This window comes from Macaca fascicularis, chromosome 8, assembly GCF_037993035.2.
Source record: "Macaca fascicularis isolate 582-1 chromosome 8, T2T-MFA8v1.1".
In the NCBI taxonomy this organism is placed as follows: Eukaryota; Metazoa; Chordata; class Mammalia; order Primates; family Cercopithecidae; genus Macaca; species Macaca fascicularis.
Window position 1 is genome coordinate 72,446,954 of NC_088382.1, and position 18,113 is coordinate 72,465,066.

The 18,113-nt window shown below is 37.4% G+C and overlaps 1 protein-coding gene and 1 long non-coding RNA gene across 4 annotated transcripts in view; one reads left to right on the forward strand and one right to left on the reverse strand.

Moving 5' to 3' along the window:
• Positions 1-18,113, forward strand: part of NKAIN3 (sodium/potassium transporting ATPase interacting 3) — a 731,862-nt gene that overhangs the window by 248,917 nt on the left and 464,832 nt on the right. The gene's annotated exons all lie outside the window — the stretch shown is intronic.
• The window catches only part of LOC141407418 (uncharacterized), a 162,284-nt gene continuing 156,334 nt past the window's right edge, over positions 12,164-18,113 (reverse strand). Inside the window, exon 2 of the long non-coding RNA XR_012416449.1 lies at positions 12,164-12,864. This is a non-coding gene — a long non-coding RNA (uncharacterized lncRNA). The remainder of the gene's footprint in view (positions 12,865-18,113) is intronic.

Genomic DNA, 18,113 nt, shown 5'->3' on the forward strand with positions numbered 1-18,113 from the left:
AACTGATTTAGACAGATCAGTTAACATCATATATATTTCCTCCAAACACAATTATTGGGAAAAATAACTAATCTTTTCTTGTCAAAGCATTTGCTTTCCTAGAAGACAGCAGAGTTCTGTTTAGCCTCATGTAAGGAAATAGTGTAATGCATTATGATAAATAGATGCCTCACACCTTTCTAGGAACGAAAAATTATGAGGCCTTTGACTGTAACTAGATGAACTGAAGCTAAATGCAACTATCTCCTTCAGCAAAAGAGACCCAGTTGCTGCTCTCAGAGATTGCAGTTTAGAGGGGGAAACAGATATTAATCAAACAATCACAAAAACATGATCACAAATATAAGCACAATGAATGAATGAGAAAAGCTCCATGAAGTCATGAATTTGAATAATAAGAAAAGCCTCCTTCAGGAAGTGATTCTTGAGCTGCAATCAGATAGATGAGTAGGAGCTAGTGTGGTAAAGGTGGAGAAGACAGACAAACATTTCAGGCAAAGAAGGAGTATTTGTGGCCGGGCACAGTTGCTCACACCTGTAATCCCAGCACTTTGGAAGGCTGAAGTTGACAGATACTTGAACCAAGGAGTTTGAAATCACCCTGGACAAGATGGTGAAATCCCATGTCTACAAAAAAAAAAAAAAAAAAATAACAAAAACTAGCTAGGTGTAGTAGCATACACACGTAGTCCCAGCTACTAGGGAGACTGAGGTGGGAGGATTGTTTGACCCTAAGAGGTCGAGGCTGCAGGTGCCACTGCACTCCAGCCTGGGTGAAAGAGTGAAACCTGTCTCAGAAAACAACAACAACAAAAAAGCGTAAAAGCATTTGTAAAGATCCTGTGGAGGAAGGAGAAGACATGGCACTTAGGAGTAAATGAAAGAAGGCCATTGGAGTTATGGGAGAAAAAGCAAGAAGGAGACAAATGTGCATCACTGTAGAAGAGATAGACCCCTTTTAGGGCTCAGTGTGAAATGTGAGGGCCTTCCAAGAGTTCCTGTTATTCTTTCTCCTGAGACTAACAAGAATCCTTGGACACGGGCTTTCAGCAGAGAATTCCCAGCTTACTCTCATTGTTTGAAAAAGCTCATTTTGCAACTAAAGGCATTACGTCTTCAAAGCTGCATTCTATGACATCCACTCATGCTCAGCATCAGAGTATGCACTCAGACTTTCTAGATATAAGCTATAGATACTTTTTAAAATTATTTTTTAACATAATGCCACCAATTCTGATTCTCTGAAATTCTTCAACCTATGAAATATGCTTTGAAACATACGTGCTTTGGATGAAAATGCCATAAAATGGAAATATGATATACCCTATAAATAGATGAAATTATGTATGAGAACATCTTAGGAAGAGGATAAAATTAAATCAGCAACTGAAACAGTAATTGTAAAATATTGTTATATTTCCTCACTTTTTACAGATACTTCACTGATAAAAAGGGGAACAAAATATGAGATTGTTAGTCACATGATTTCCTTACCATGAACAATAGTTACACACTTAAATGTGGGCTGATAGTAGTTTAGTCAGAGTCCACACTTCTTTGAGAAGTTGATGTTCTGCATGAGTTAGTCATGGCAAAGTGAATAAATAATTCATGTGTTACTACTCCCCACCCTTCCCAGATAGATGTAATGTAAGGGATATTAATGCACCTAAAAGCAAAAGATGGAAATTCTAACTTCAGGGATGAGCGTGGAGCTAGGTGGCCTGTTCCACCGATCTCTCTTTCCTTCTCTCCTGAATCGTCAACATTCAAAGCTGCAGTGGCATCTCACATCTTTGAAAACAATTCCACCTTGATCTCACTTTCCCTTCAGCTTTCAGGTCCTTCCACTCCAAAATAATCCATAATGATATGAGGAATATGTGATTAAATGTTGATATAATTGTAATCCTTAGTTTGTAAATTCATTTTCATTTTCTCCCCCAGTCCTCCCTGACCACCGCTCCCTTGTCCCTGTCCACTTCCAGAGCCTCTACCATAATAATCATGAATATCTCCTTGACTGTAATATATCATGACAATATTGTTTTGTCTGGGTATGTTTTCACAAAAACAAAATTATGCTAAATTTTAAGAAAATTGTGCTGAAGAGTAATTTTGACTTTAATTTTTTTCTATTCAACACTTTTAAAACTATTCAAGTTTCTACATGTATTTTTTTCAATTTATTGTTTAGTTAGCAAATAAAAAGTATATATATTTATGGTGTTCAACATGATGTGTTGATATATATGTGTTTGTTTTAATGTATTTCTGATGCCTACTTGCAGTTTCATAGCATAAATCTTGCATATTTTCTCCTCCTTTCCTAAATCGCCTCTATCTGTCCCATGCCACAAACAACACTGTGGTGAGTATCATTACGCACACCCTCTATTTTCTTTTCTTAACTTTTATTTTAGGTTCAGAAGATACATGTGCAGTTTACATGGGTAAACTGTGTCACTGGAGTTTGTTGTACAACATCCCTTACTCAAAAGAGAGAAATGTATTTAGTATATATATCCAGGAGTGGAGCTGTTATATCCTAGGTGTGTGATTAATCGATTGCACCACGGACTGCTTTCCTGAAAGGCTATATTAATTTACACTCTCAACAACAATCCTCTAGGGTTTCTGTTTCCCAGCATCTTTCTGACACTTGGTATTATTTGGGCTCTCTAATTTTTGCCAGTCTGATGGAAGAAAACTCTTATCTTGTTTTAACTTGCATTTATTTGATTGCTAGTGAGGCTGAATATTTCTTCATATACTTGTTAATCATTTGGATTTCACTATAAATTATACATTTAAATTACTTGCTTATTTTTCTATTGTGTTTCCTGTCTTCTTGATTTGGGAGTATTTCCTTAGATTTTTAAGATATTACTCCTTATTGATTATAAATCTTTCCCTGTCTACGATCTGTCTGTCAACTTTGTCTAAGGTATTCTCTGTTGAACAAAACGCTCCAATTTTTTTAAGAAAGGAAGTAAAGTACACTTGGAAGAGAGCCAACCTGGCAACTTAGGAGATTCAAATGCTAAAGATCCCACATTTAAATGTATGGTTTGTATATTTGGCAGCCTCAATGTTTTCTATATATTCTTCTATTAACCTTGTAGTTCCACCTTTCACATTTAAGTTTCCCTTCTGTATGGAATGAGGTAAGGATTCAGGGTTGTTGATTTTGCTTCAATTGGTAGTTTTGTCCCAATATCTTCTGTAAACAGTCTACCATTTCACCGTTGATAATGGTGTCAGCACTATCATATATTAAGTTAACCTTGTCATGTAGTATTTTCTGAGTTCTCTGGGTTACACCAGCACCATGCATCTGTTTGTTAGCAGGACCTTAATATGTGTGTTCATATATGGTAAAGCAAAATCTTCATTTTTGCTCTTTGTCAAAATAACCTTAGCTTGTTTTATTCATATCACTTTCAAGTACGTTTTCCAAAGTTCTCAAAATTGTTGTTTGGTATTGCATCAAATGTATATGTAAACTTGAGCAAAATTAAGATCTTTAAAGTGTGAAATAATCTCACCCATGAACAAAACTTATCTCTCCTTTTACTTAAATATCTCTTATGACCTTTAACAGAGTTTTTAAAATGTGCTCTGTACAAATTTTATGTATTCTTGGCTAAGTTATTACCTAGAAATTTCCTAATTTTGTTGCTGTTGTAACTCTACATCAGTAGTCTGTAGCTTTCTTTTTGAGATTCTCCCTGTAGATATACCAAACTGCCAATTTGATGTTTTCATTTTGAACATCTCTCATTACCTAAAACTTCACGTGCACCCAAATGTGCATTTGATCTCCACCCTGCTTCCAGAATATTCCCCCTTCTGTATTCTACAATGTTAATAATAGCTACCACTTTCAGTTCCTTCCAGACATCTGATTATAAATCTTTTACTGATTTCCTACCTAAACTATTCTCTTTTTCACCATTTCATTTGACCCCTCATTAAGTTTTACTTTAAAGCTAAAGTTGTCTATAAAAGCAGTCTTTTCAAAATTAGCACATAAATATTGATTGAATAAATGAATAAATTATAATTTTTTTCTCTGATTGCAGAGGTTGTTGATGATTTTTAGATCACGGCAGCAATATTTTTTCTTGCATAAGCATAAAATATAATTCTGTTGACACAAGTACAGTTTTTAAAATAAACTTGGCCTTAAAAATGCAGTGGGTATTAATAAGAATAGTATGAAATGTGCTGTTATAACAAATATCACCAAACTCTGAAAGTTTATTTCTTGCTAAGCAAAGTCTGCTCTGGGTATAGGTAACTCTCTAGAGCAATTGTTCTTCATCCCAGTTTTGGTAGTGATACAACTGAATGGAATCTTCACCGTCCTGTAAAAACATTATCTGGAACTCAGTCTTGTTCACTGACTTTGAAGGCAAAGAGAATACCGTATGATTTTTCATTGGCAATGAAAAACTTTAGATAGAAGTGACACATTTCACTCCCACTCTTAGACCATTATGTGGAACTGCACCTAACTACAAAGAGGCAGGGAAGTTTAATCCCCCCAAGAAGAATGGGATGTGGGAGAGCACCAGTCATCTCCACCCCACAACGTGTATGACCAAGAAAGGAAAAGCAAATCCACTCACCCATAACACAAAATCCTTCACGTTTCTTTCCGTCATTAGCATATTGTGTTGTGGACATTTTATTCTGTCAGGACCATCGATTTTCAGTTCTTCTGAGATAATATAGTCTACAGTTTGTTCAGAATGGTTCTAGTTCTCATGTTTGCTTTTTAGAATTTTACTAGAAAAGAGAACGATCCTGGAGAAACTGTATCTATATCTATCTAGAGCTATATCTATATCTATATATATCTATATCTTCCATTTCAAATGGCCTGGGAATCATACAGCATGAGCTGCCCTGACTATGGTCATATTCAGCCAAGGGAGTTAATTGTGAGGGAAATATTGGAGACTCATGTATAACTCAGCACCTTAAGATGCCCACTTGGGCCAGGCACAGTGGCTTATGCATGTAATCCCATGCATGTAATCCCATGCTTTGGAAGACCGAGGTGGGAGGATCACTTGAGGTCAGGAGTTTGAACATGGTGAAACTCCATCTGTACTGAAAATACAAAAATTAGCCAGGCATGATGGTACACACCTGTAATCCCAGCTACTTGAGAGGCTGAGGCACGAGAATCACTTGAACCCAGGAGGCAGAGGTTGCAGTGAACTAAGACTGCGCCACTGCACTCCAGGTTGAGCGAGACTCTATCTCAAAAAAAAAAAAAAAAAAAAAAAAAAAGATACCCAGTTGATTCCATCAATCATTGAATTGAATTTATGTCTGGTTTTGGGCTATTTAGTTAATCTCTGTGTATCCATTTTCACTTCACCAAATATTAATAGTAGTAGTGCCTCCTCCTTGGGGTGTTGAAGTATTAAATAGGATAATGCATGTGAACTGTTTCTGTGGTCCCCATCACATTGTAAATGCTAAATAATCACGAGTATTGAGAATATATGATTTCATCATGATTTAAACATTTGGTCCTACCTTTTGGCATCAAGTACATTAGGTTTCAAAAGATTTAAAAAGTCGATTTTTCCTCAAAACACATAAACATTGCTTTTTAAAACTGTGATTTTTCAAAGTTAAAAGGTGAGACCAAAAAAAAGAACCTTGAAATAGTTTGTCTGTGTATTTGAGGTGTTCACAAATAATCTCAGCTGTTGCTAAGATAGCATAAGGAAACAAATCTTTTAGTGACCTGGATTCTAGCTCAGATTTCTGCTAACTAGCTTCAGGATTTAGAAGTGGAGTTAATGCCTGGGCCCCAGTTTTGTCAGTTCTACTATGAAAGAATTTGGGCAATCTCTCGGAGTCATTTTAGCACTTGAATTCTAATACTGAATAGCTTTCACAATGTGTGAAGTGGATATATTTTTCCTAAGGGTAAAATCAATGCTCCAAAATATTTCATGTAGATCTTTGTACCAAAGTTATACACGATAAAAAATAGGACACCAAAAAAAAAAAAAAATTTGGAGACACAGTTCCTGTCTTCAGTGAGCTTCTACTAGTATGGTTAAATTCCTGGCAGCGTTCACATATTATAAACAGATGAAGTAACCAGAGACTTGTATTTCAAAAGGTCAAGGAAAAGATGGAAGGAGGATTGACTTGCTAAAATTCTTGTGATGATTCATTAGAATCTCTGGAAGCAGAAACCTCATATCTTCTGTTTTCATCCTTCTGGATGCTACCCTGTTTATACAGGCCAGATTCACTTTTCATTACTCTTAAAATGGTGCTGTCTTTAGTAAATGTCACATCAGAGAAAAGCTTCTGGTTTCGTGCATATTTTACTTTCTTAGAAGCTCAAAATCTATGAACATATATTCAGTATGAATGTCTACAACCACAGGGATTACACGTATAGCATCTTCTTTTGGTATCATTAAAAGACACCTAAAGGGGATTCAAAGAAGAAAAAGAAATAAAAATGGCTTTTATTAAAGTGATAGAATTGAAGCTGATCACAAGAAATTCAGCCTTCTGTGGACATCTGCATGATCATCTGCATGATCACTCTGCATGATCGCTTCTGCTGCACAAAGTTGGTTCTGACAAGGGGCCTTTTCTCAACACTAATCCATGAGTTAACATATAAAAACATCATTTTCAAGGTGTAACACTGCTCTTATATTCATAGCCACTTGCATTCAAAATAGCTTTCTAAGTTTTCAGATTTTCATCTTAGCTCTCTGAATGTAGCCTTAGAGTACAAGACTCAAGCCATGATCTCACACGTAGTTCAGCACAGCCCTGTGCAGACAGGCCAGATCAGAGGCCTTCCTGGACCAGCCAGGCTTCCTGAGGACCAGGAATATGTCCCGATGGACTTGCAAAATTTCTTTCTCGGTATTTTCCTTTTTTTGCAGACTTTGCTTCATAGCTCTCATACACAAAATCTGAAACAAGACAATCTAACAAACAAATAAATAAAAATCTTAAAATTAACTTTTTTTTGTATTTATTAGATGTATGTCACCCACCTTAGACTGGCAGCAAGCTGGGGTTCTGGGACTATGTAGATATCCCTAAAATCCTCTTCTTTGGGCTGCTTCTCAGCAGGACCTTGTGATGCACTATTTAAAATCCTACAGTTCTGACATCCTTCTTTTCCTCTTTCAACCTTTTAATCCTGTGTCAGATTAATGATACTTAGGGAAGTATAATAAAAGATTTTATACCCATTAAAGGATTCCTTCCAGGATTTTGATTTAGTTACATGACAAATAGTAAAAACATAAAGTAAATTTAATTTTTATAATATATTTTATCTAACCCAAGGTATCCCAGATATTATCATTCCCACGGGTAATCAATATAAAAATATTAATAACATAAATTCTTCTTGTCATGTTAAGTGTTTGAAATCCTCTGTATTTTACCCTGAAACACATCTTAAACTGGGTGCTAAATTTTTATCAGCAATACTTGAACACTACTTATATGTCATAAGATTGAATTTGAAAAAGTAGATTCAAGTAGAAAAAAAGCAAAAACAAGCTCAAGTTGTTTCAAACATAATTAAAGTATTTGAAACACTGAAATAACTACAGGTTATTATATCTAAATTAAATTAAATTAAATTTGAAGTTTGGTTTATCAGTCACACTGACCACATTTCGAGTATACAGGTGGCTGGTGGCTCCCATCTTAGACAGCCAAAGGCCTTTTATTTTACTCAGATTTGGTAAGACTTTACTGGAAAACAATATATAGGTCTGGACTTAAAAGCTAAGAAGAAATAGAGGTAAGTTTGAGAGACAAGCAAAATGTCACAAAATTATTTTAAATACTTTTAAATTTTGCGAAAATATGATTCACCAGGAAGACGTAAAGACTCTTTTTACATCTGCTTGTGTAAAAAGAGTGCATGGCATAAGAATTGTTAAGAGGGGCCATTCTCCGTCTCTGACGACAGCCAGACACAGATGAATGGATTTCAGCTCTAATGGGGGAGATTGTTTAGCTGTAAGAAAAAATTTCTCTCTATTCAGAATAGAAAGTCATGAGAACTGTGTCCCTGGAGCTCATTGAAATTAGGGCAAATGTGCCTCTGTCTGGGATGATTTAGTTGTAGCCCTTCCTGAAGGTTGGGGGATTGCACCAATCATCTCTCAAGGTCTCTTCCTGCTATGATGCTGTGATTCCAGGAAAACCCATGGGTAGAAAGGCCACACTGCCAGCTGTTTCAAAATGTCGTTTTTGCAAGGACAATTAATCTTTGTGATTACATGACTAATGCTATAGAGTTTTCAAACTTTTTTTCTTTTCCCTTGTCTGGGAATGTGTTGAAAACTGAGCAAGCACTTAGCTATGAATGCTGGGAAGCTGTGAATTGGTGGAAGAGTCCTTTTTATGTCTGTAAGTGTTTTCAATGGGCAGTAAATCCCATGTGTATTTCAGAGGGGCCCACACATGTTCCTCCTATTTAAATGGTTTTCCGAAAACTGCTGAGATCAAGGACACATTCACATTCAGGTAAATGTAGCGGGTGGACCCATGCCCCTCCACCCCCAGCAAATAATCTTGAATTGCTTTAGTTGCTGGTAATGTAGCTGAATCATGGACAAAAAGAGCATCTTGGATCTGGACCTGGATTGCAGCATCTGGCTCTCTACAATATTGTTTCCCATTTACTTCTGAAGATTCGTTACTGCAGAGTACTGAGGGGCTGCCAATTCAAGAAAGAATGATTCTAGAAACTGACAAACATCTCTGGCTAATGTCATCAAATACTTTTTTCCTGGATAAGATCTAGTTAAGTTTCCCCCTAAATTGTTTTATTTCTTAGTCTAGGGAAGTCTGAATTCTTAAATGCTATAATTGCTTTTAAAACATTAGGAATGAGGGACTAGAAGCTTTCAGTGTGTTGGTTGAGATTTGCCATGAATTTTCTGGACCAGACAATGATGGCAATGTCAGTTAAATTGCCTGGCTACCCCAATCCTCTCACAAAGGTGAGAGTGAATAGTCTGCAAAGAATCTAAAAAGGCAACAGTCTAGGATTTTCTCTGAGGTTAGATCTCATCATATTCACATATAAAACATGTATTAAATATAGTCATATACTGCGTAATGACATTTTGGTCAACTGCAACCCACAAATACAAATGGTGGTCCTATAAGTTTATAATGGAGCTGAAACATTCCTACCACCTAATGATACTGTAGCCATCGTGACATCATGGCACAATGCATTACTCAAGTGTTTGTGGTGATGCTGGTGTAAACAAACCTACTGTACAGCCAGTTATATGAAAGTACAGCAATACAATTATGTACAGCAAAAATACTTGATAATGATAGTACATGACTATGTTGCTAGTTTATTTATTTACTATACTTTTTATCCCTATTTTAGAGTGTACTTCTCTACTTATTAAAAAATAGTAAGTGTAAAACGGCCTCAGGCAGGTCCTTCAGGAGGTATCCAGAAGAAGGCCTTGTTATCATAGGAGATGACGTGTCATTGACCCTGAAGACCTTCCAGTGGGACGGGATGTGGAGGTGGAAGATAGTGACATTGATGATCCTGACCTTGGATAGGCCTAGGCTAATGGGTGTGTTCTTGTCTTAATTTTTAATAAAAAAGGTTACAAAGTTAAAAAGAGTTAAAATAGAAAAAGCTTATAAAACAAATATAGGAAATATAATATTGTATTTCATACTAACAATTATCAAATAACAAAGAAGACATTATTTTACAGCTGTAAAGTGCATTTGTGTTTTTTTTTTTTTTTTGAGACGGAGTCTTGCTCTGTCACCCAGGCTGGAGTGCAGTGGCCGGATCTCAGCTCACTGCAAGCTCCGCCTCCCGGGTTTACGCCGTTCTCCTGCCTCAGCCTCCCGAGTAGCTGGGACTACAGGCACCCGCCACCTCGCCCGGCTAGTTTTTTTGTATTTTTTAGTAGAGACGGGGTTTCACTGTGTTAGCCGGGATCGTCTCTCGATCTCCTGGCCTCGTGATCCGCCCGTCTCGGCCTCCCAAAGTGCTGGGATTACAGGCTTGAGCCACCGCGCCCGGCCGCATTTGTGTTTTAAGCTAAGTGTTATTACAAGAGTCAAAAAGTTTTTAAAATTAAAAAGTTTATAAAGTGAAAATGTTACAGTAAGCTAAAACTTATTACTGAAGAAAGAAAAGTACTGTTTAAAATAAATTTAGTGTACCCTAAGTGTACAGTGTTTATAGTCTACAGTAGTGTATAGTCTTGTCCTAGGCCTTCACATTCACTCACCACTCACTCACTGACTCAACCAGAGCAACTTCCAGTCCTGCAAGCTCCACTCATGATAAATGCCCTATACAGGTGTGCCATTTGTTCTTTTATACTGTATTTTTACTCTACCTTTTCTATGTTTATAACACAAATACTCATAGCTTCATTACAATTTCCTACAGTATTCAGTAAAATAACATGCTGCACAGATTTGTATCCTAGGAGCAGCAGACTATACTGTATACTCTAGATGTGCAACAGGCTATACCATCTAGGTTTGTATAAGTACACTCCGTGGTGTTCTTACAACGAAACTGTCTAATAATACATTTCTCATAACATATCTCATTGTTAAGCAAAGCAAGATTTTACTGTGCTTGAGGGAGCTGAGGAACACTTGACCTTGGGCCATAATAACACAGTGAGCAAGTTTCTCAATATTGACCATGTTTCTCAATATTCTTTAATGACTTACCTAAATAAACACAAAACTTTAAAGCAGTTCAGTGAAAAGTGAATGACTAGGCAAACTTGTAAAAGAGAGTAATCAAATAACCCACTGGGTTTCACTGTTGTATACCAGAAATCAACCTGTTTAGGACTGGAATGTTTTTAGGAGCAGGAGACAGAAAATGGTTAGGTCTACACTATAGGGTGCACAGCATGGGACATTGTGGGGCCCCCCAAGGTACCACAGTGGGGGATCTCTTTATTTCTTATGACCATGAAGACACCAGGGCTCTGAATATTGAGAGAGGGGAAGGAGGTAATGCACCCACAGCAAGTATGTTTCACGCTTACAGGTACATCAGCTCTCCTTTGGAGTGTACAGTGGAGCAAGGGTAAGAAGCACTGAGTTCTGACTGTGATGCCAGTAGCGCTACCTGGAGCCAGGGTTCTTCCAAGCCTCAGGAAGAGGAGGATGAATTAGAAATACAGCTGTCTTGTCCAGCCTTACTATTTTACAGATATTTAGCATAGCCAAGAGGAATTCTTACTGTGTTGCTTTGGTCCTCAAGGATAATGATCTAGTCTTATATTAACAATAATTACTTTTATATAATATTTTCTATAATGTAGAGCTGAAGACAAGACCCTATGTTAATGGCATTGATAAATCCATTACTCTAGATTCCTGGTCATGCATGTATATGAAAAACAAGGAAAGATGGATAAAAGAAGTAAAAAGGTCACCAGACTAAGTCAGCCCCCCACCAAAAAAAAAAAAAAAAAAGTGTATATATATATATATATATATATGCAAATATATCTTGGCCAAGAAAGATTTTAAGGCAAGTAATTGGTTTTAAGAATAACAAACAGGCTATATCTTTGATTTATCTAAAGATTCATGTTGTCATCTCCAAAGTTTTCCACTACAGAGATTTATGCTATCATTGGATCTAATTATGAATTAATGATTGATTCATTTAGGGAATAACTCGACCAAATGGCAGTGAATTGAAAAATGAACAGACCCTGAAGGAACACATTGTCAGTAATAACTAATTCTGTCTGCTGATGGCAATCAGCATAGGTCACTTAGAAAATAGCCCTGGATGGAACCAATTACTCACCTTCAATCCACAGTGAGTGGTTTCCTCAGCCTTGCACTACTGACATCAATTAACCCTCATGGCATTCTTCAATTATTTGAAATCTCCAGGCACACCCATCCTTCTGAGGTAACTACTTAGAACATTTCAAGTTTGTTTTGCTTTCTTAGCAAAGGTTTTAAGCAGAATAGCTGTGATACTTTCACTCTTTATTCTTAAAAGCACTCTGCCCATCCACGTTGGTTACTTGTTTACTTTGTACTCACTACTGAGTACATCTTGACATTTTATAAATGAATACAGGTCTACAGAGAATTCGTGAGGTACTCGAGTTTAATAGCTCCACTAGTTTGGTGCTCTATATGGTCATATTAAAGTTGTATTAATCGCACATCAGGATTGATTTTACTGCAAGGTCCATGAGAAAAATCCCACACCAAACCATCTATTGTTCTGTCAACTCTCTTTGAAGAGGCTACTGTGGTAGGGGTTGGCATGGAGAGACCCTTGAAGGGTAAATGATTTCATATAAATTTCTTCAATTAGCAACAGCTTTATAATTCCTGCTGCGAGCCATCAACTACACTCAGATTAGTTTTAATGGGGAAACTGTGTACCAAGAATCCTGCCACAGAACCCCCTAAGGAGAGCTGATTACATTTTTTCAAATGCTTACACAAGGATGCATACTTAAAAGTGAATTGTAACCTTTTCAAAACTGACATTTCAAAAGAAACAAATATTGAGTAGTGGGAGGAGGAGGAGGCAGTAGAAGAGGCAATTTCATAAGTGAAGGAAAGGATATCAGAAGGAGTTCTTGCTCTTGGTAAATATACAAAGGCATCGCATGCAGTAACCACCTCTTTCTCTTCTGTTTTGTACACCAGCTTCTTGCTTTTCTTGTCCATATGTTCTCATTATTTAGCTCTCACTTACGAGTGAAAACATGTGGTATTTGGTTTTCTGTTCCTGTGTTAGTTTGCTTAGGACAATGGCCTCCAGCTCCATCCATGTCCCTGCAAAAGAATATGTAAATCATTCTATTATAAAGGCACACACAGGTGTCTACTTCTTAATTCGGTCCCTGCCTCTTGGTCGAGCACTGAGTTTCCACCCATGGTTGTACTCTTGGTTAATCTGGGCATACTCAGGTTATAAGACCTTCATGCTGGGAGTCAATGGTAACTGAAAAACAACTTCCAACTTTGTTACATGAAAGCTAAGGCAAGTTGGTCTGGTGTGGCTACAAAATCTATGGTAAAACTTTTGTAGGTGTTTGTAAGATTGTTGTTAGTGGTTTTCCTATCTAAAGTTTCAAAAATTGGAGTTAAGTATTTAAGGGTTATTTTATAGAACCATGATTACATGGTTTCTTCTGTGATTCAGAGATATCTGAGTCTGACTCTGGTCTGGCACAGGGTGAGGGAAGGCTAGCTAGCTATAATTAGTAAAATATATGTGTCTCACCCTAAACTTTTAAATAGGAAGGAAGCTGCACTTTACATTAAATAACTGGGCATTTTAACAGGATACCAGTGACAACATGGTTTTTAAAACATCCCCCAGTTTAGTGCTCATATGTTTGGGTCACACCCAAGGTTTATGGCAGCGGATCCCATCTGGAAGACTGTATCTGGTACATTTATGAGAAGCATTGATAATTCTTCATTTATGAGAAGCATTGATAATTTACAGTGGAGCAGAGGAGGCAACCTTCACAATCAAAGGCCCAGAAACTAAGGAATGAGAGAAGGGCTAAAGGAATAAGAATTAGAATAAGAAAGGGAAGAGCTGGGAGGAACATAAATAACAATGACATAACACAGTACACAGTAGAAATGTAAATATTTCAAGGGTTATTACATAGAACAACAACAACAAGACTTTGGATTTGAAAGAAAACCATAGTTCAGCTGAAAGACATAAATCAGTACCTTCTAACTTAGAAATCTCCCGAAATGGAGCCCCTAATGCAAAATTTCCGTCATAGCAGGAAATTGACTACTGCCTAGTCAAGAATATTTTGAACTCGGTTTCTGCCCTAGAGTAGAGGCTGAACTAGATTGCCTATGGATATTATTCATCTGTTTACTTAAAGGACAACATTTTAAATAGTAGATTACTAGTTTGATTTCTTTGTCATATTTGACACATGCCTCCCAGAAGCCACATCAGTTTCTAATATTATCATCTAGGAGTGTTTATTTAGCATCAGAAGAAAGCTCAAAATCTTATAGATGGAGAAAACAAAAATGCCATGGTTCTGTGTAATTACAGAACAACGGAACATTAGATCTAAAATGGACTTCACTGCAAAAGTGAGAGATGACTACCCAGAGAGTTTTCAGCCCTTCCTATGGATACTTGGTTAGAATGGGCGGAGCACTGTCCCCTGATCATCTCTCCACTTCACAGATCTTTCCACCCATTTGGTTGAGGCTTAGCCCACAGCAATCAGCTCAGCAGTAACAATAAAAGTCTCTGACACCACCATCCTGCATCTACCCACTACTCACCTTATCCCTGACTTGCAACAGCTAAATAAGCAGCATCAGGAATCCAGCCTGTGCCTGAGCACTAATCCCCAGTTTTTGCTCCACCCCACTGTAGCTTCTGTCTTTTCTGCATCTTCTCACATCAGCATCTATAAGAGGAAAACCTCAGTCTTTATGGTCCCTAGACTAGAATCCCATCATAGTCCCCAAACTGAGAGAGAAGAGCTCATGACAGACTACATGTCAATCCCATCCAACCAGCCTCCCGTCCTCAGCTGAGAGGTACACCAGAATTTCCCAACTCAGTCTCAGCCAAACAACGCAACACTTCAGTCAAATGACTGGCCCCTCTGTTGAAGCTTTCTAAACGGAGCAGTCAAATCAGATTGACGATTGCTGTGGGGTTTACTGTTTCTTCTGTTGTTGAAAATAAAAAATAAGTTATGTGACTCCAAAGGCTACCATATATTTATTTAACATTAAATGGAATTTGAGGCTAACCAAACCGTCTTCCTTAGTCAGGACAATAAACCAGATAACCTCATGAACCATATCTTTATAAAATAATAATGGATATAGAGCATGCATTTGAAACAGCAAGGTAACTTTTTAAAATTTGTGACTGTTTCAAAAGTTTAAGGACACACATTCCTATATAATTAGCAGAGAATTTACTACCATTATGAGTTCATTCACTGACCCTCAGTTTACTTTCCTATATTTGAAATATAAAGAATGTTTCCCCTTTCGTAAACACTATGGACAAGTTAAGAAGCAATGTTTTAGAAAATGTGTTATTATGTGTATCTCTCCAATTCAATCAGGATCCAGTAATCAACATTAATCAGAAGTGTTCATGCTTTATGTACAAAACTGTTTCAGAAATGTCAAGAGTGAAATAAATCCTAAAGATTCTTCCTAGGTCTGACTCGTGACTTAATAATATCAACATGAAATTGGTTGCTTATGAAGGAATTAATAAGTTTTGTCTGGTGTGTGTGTGTGTGTGTGTGTGAGAGAGAGAGAGAGAGAGAGAGAGAGAGAGACAGAAAGAGAAAGACAGAGAAAGAGAAAAGAGATTTTGTTATCTAGTTCTCTCTTGTCCATTAAATCTATTTGTGTGATTTTATAAAAATAAGAAACAACTTGATGAGTGCTAAAGAGAAGATAAACACTGTCCCTGATTCCTACACTTTCAGTCCAGATGGTGATGAGACTGTGTCAGAGTGGGTGGCCCCCAATTCATGGTTTCTCTCTACTCCCCTGATATACACACACACACACACACATGGACATAAAGATAGGAACAATAGGCACTGGGAAGTACAAGAAGAGGGAGGGAGAAAGTGGGGCAGGAGTTGAAAGCCTACTGATTTGGTATTATTTTATATATATATATATATAAACAGTTTGTTGTAGAATACATGTAACACAAAATGTTTCTATAAGGACTTTAAGATGCCAGTTTGTCACTGTGGTGGCTTTGTGGTTCCTTCTGACAAGCATTGAATCTATTCCACTACTTTCTCCCTCTGTGTAGAATTCATGTTATTTGCCCAACATTGGCACTTGGCATTGTCCCCAGTAATCTTCTCTCCACCTTCCTCTCTCTCTAAGAAGCTCATAGCTCTTAGAGCTATAGGTAGCCATCTTGTAACCAGGAAGGCAGTTAGCCTCTGTTGAAAGCAGCGTTCAGAGGTGAAAAGAAACATATCCCTGGTGACCCCTCTTAGTCAGCAGACACTACATTCCCTGAAACCTGACCTTTATAACTTTTTACTTATTGGGCCCACATGTTCCATGTTGCCTATACCGGTATGACATGGTTTTCTGTTATTTGCAACCACAAGCTTGCTCCCTGGCACAGTAATTATTCAGAAAACTTGGGAAAGGGTGAGGAACTGAGTAATATATTAAGTGCCTACACTTTATATCATTTTATCCCACTAAGTGATAGATACCATTTTCCTAATTTTATACATAAGAAGAATGAGGTATATAGAAGCTACATAACTTGAATGAAGCCGTAGGGGTAGAAGCAGAATTATAATCAGGACCCTCTGAATACAAGGCCCCTTTTCATTCTGCTAGACAAGCAGCTCTCAACCTGTTTCTTCTTTATCATCCATAGCAGATGAGGTGCAGGTACAGAACACACTCCCATGGGCATATCTAGAGCTGAATGTAATCCTGTCCTCTTCCCATAACTCAACCTGTTTATCTGCTACTCAAGAAAGCAAATCAGGATGCAAGGCATAGTGGCATTTCTTGCAGGATAACTTGACATTTCTTTAATTTAAAAGGCAAAAAAATTTACTCTAAACCCACTGAGGCTGTCTGTAGTTTTACTTCAAATTATTTTTGACAAATCTCACTGACACATTGCTCCCTTCTGCTTTTCATTATGCTTGTTATTGAATGAATGTTTTTTTCCTCCTGTGCTCCACTCAACAACAACAACAAAAAACTCAGACATTGAAATCCTAACGATGAATATGATAGTACTAAGAAGGGAGCAGACCTTTGGAAGGTGTTTGGGACATGAGGGTGGAGCCCTCCTGAATGGGATTAGTGTCTTGTAAAAGATATCCAGAGAACTAGGGTGCCCCTTCCCCCTTCCACCATATGAGCTTACAGTGAGAAGGTGGGAGGACAACCATCTGAGAGGCAAGCAGCAGGCCCTCACCAGACACTGAATCCATCAGTGCCATGATCTTGGACTTCTCAGCCTCCAGAACATGAGAAATAAATGTCTGCTGTTTATAAGCCACCCAGTATATGGTATTCTGTTATAGAAGCCAAACAGACTAAGGCAATACTAAGCGGATGTGCTTTCTTGTACTTTTAGAGCATGCTGGAGAGCTAAGAAATTTTTACCCATGAAGAAAATGAGCAGTCGAGGTCAGAGGTGTCAAGCTGAGCTCTTGTTATCATTGTATAAAAAGGAAAAACTCCACAATATATTTGGTAGCAGTACTAGAGGCTTCCCCTACCAGTTTTGGCACCATCCAGTCGAGATTTCTCCTGGCTCAGCTATCCGTCCTGTTCTGTTGACTTTGCACTGACTCAGTTTGGTTACTCTAAACATACTCACCCAATTCAAAAAAGTTTGAGACACCTTACAATAAGGTCATAGGACTTGTAATTATAATAGAAACAAAGGAAACAACAGTATATAGTTAGGAGCCAAGAAATCAACTAAGGAGGGGGATGATTAGGTTCCTGGAAGAGAGTCCAAGACAGGGGTTGAGTGTGAAATGTGACTCAAACACCAGAATCTTTTTTTTCTTTTTTTCTGCCTCATCGTTTCAAAATCTTTAGCAAGTTGATGTAATAAATATATTTCCTACACCACTTCAATTACCTGTGTTGGCAAACTAGAACTTAATTACAACTCATAGTCAAGTAACTTTTAAAAGTTAGGTCTTTATCCTGTGACCCTGAGAACTGATATCTTGGCAGTTGCCTGAGAAATCATGTGAAATCACACCCAGACACAGGGATACTCACTGACTCTGCCGCTGTTGGTTCTTGGATATGTGGGATTACTTTTGAAAGCAACAAAGAAAATTCCTTGTTTTCCTCTGCAAATAAATTCCTCTAAGAGGTAAGAACATGTGGACAATATTACATTGAGTCATTTTTTTCTACTCTGCATTTCCTGGTATTTACTTATTTGTTTGTTTGTTTATTTATTTATTTTTTATTTTTTTGAGATGGAGTTTTGCTCTTGTTGCCCAAGCCAGAGTGCAATGGCATGATCTTGGCTC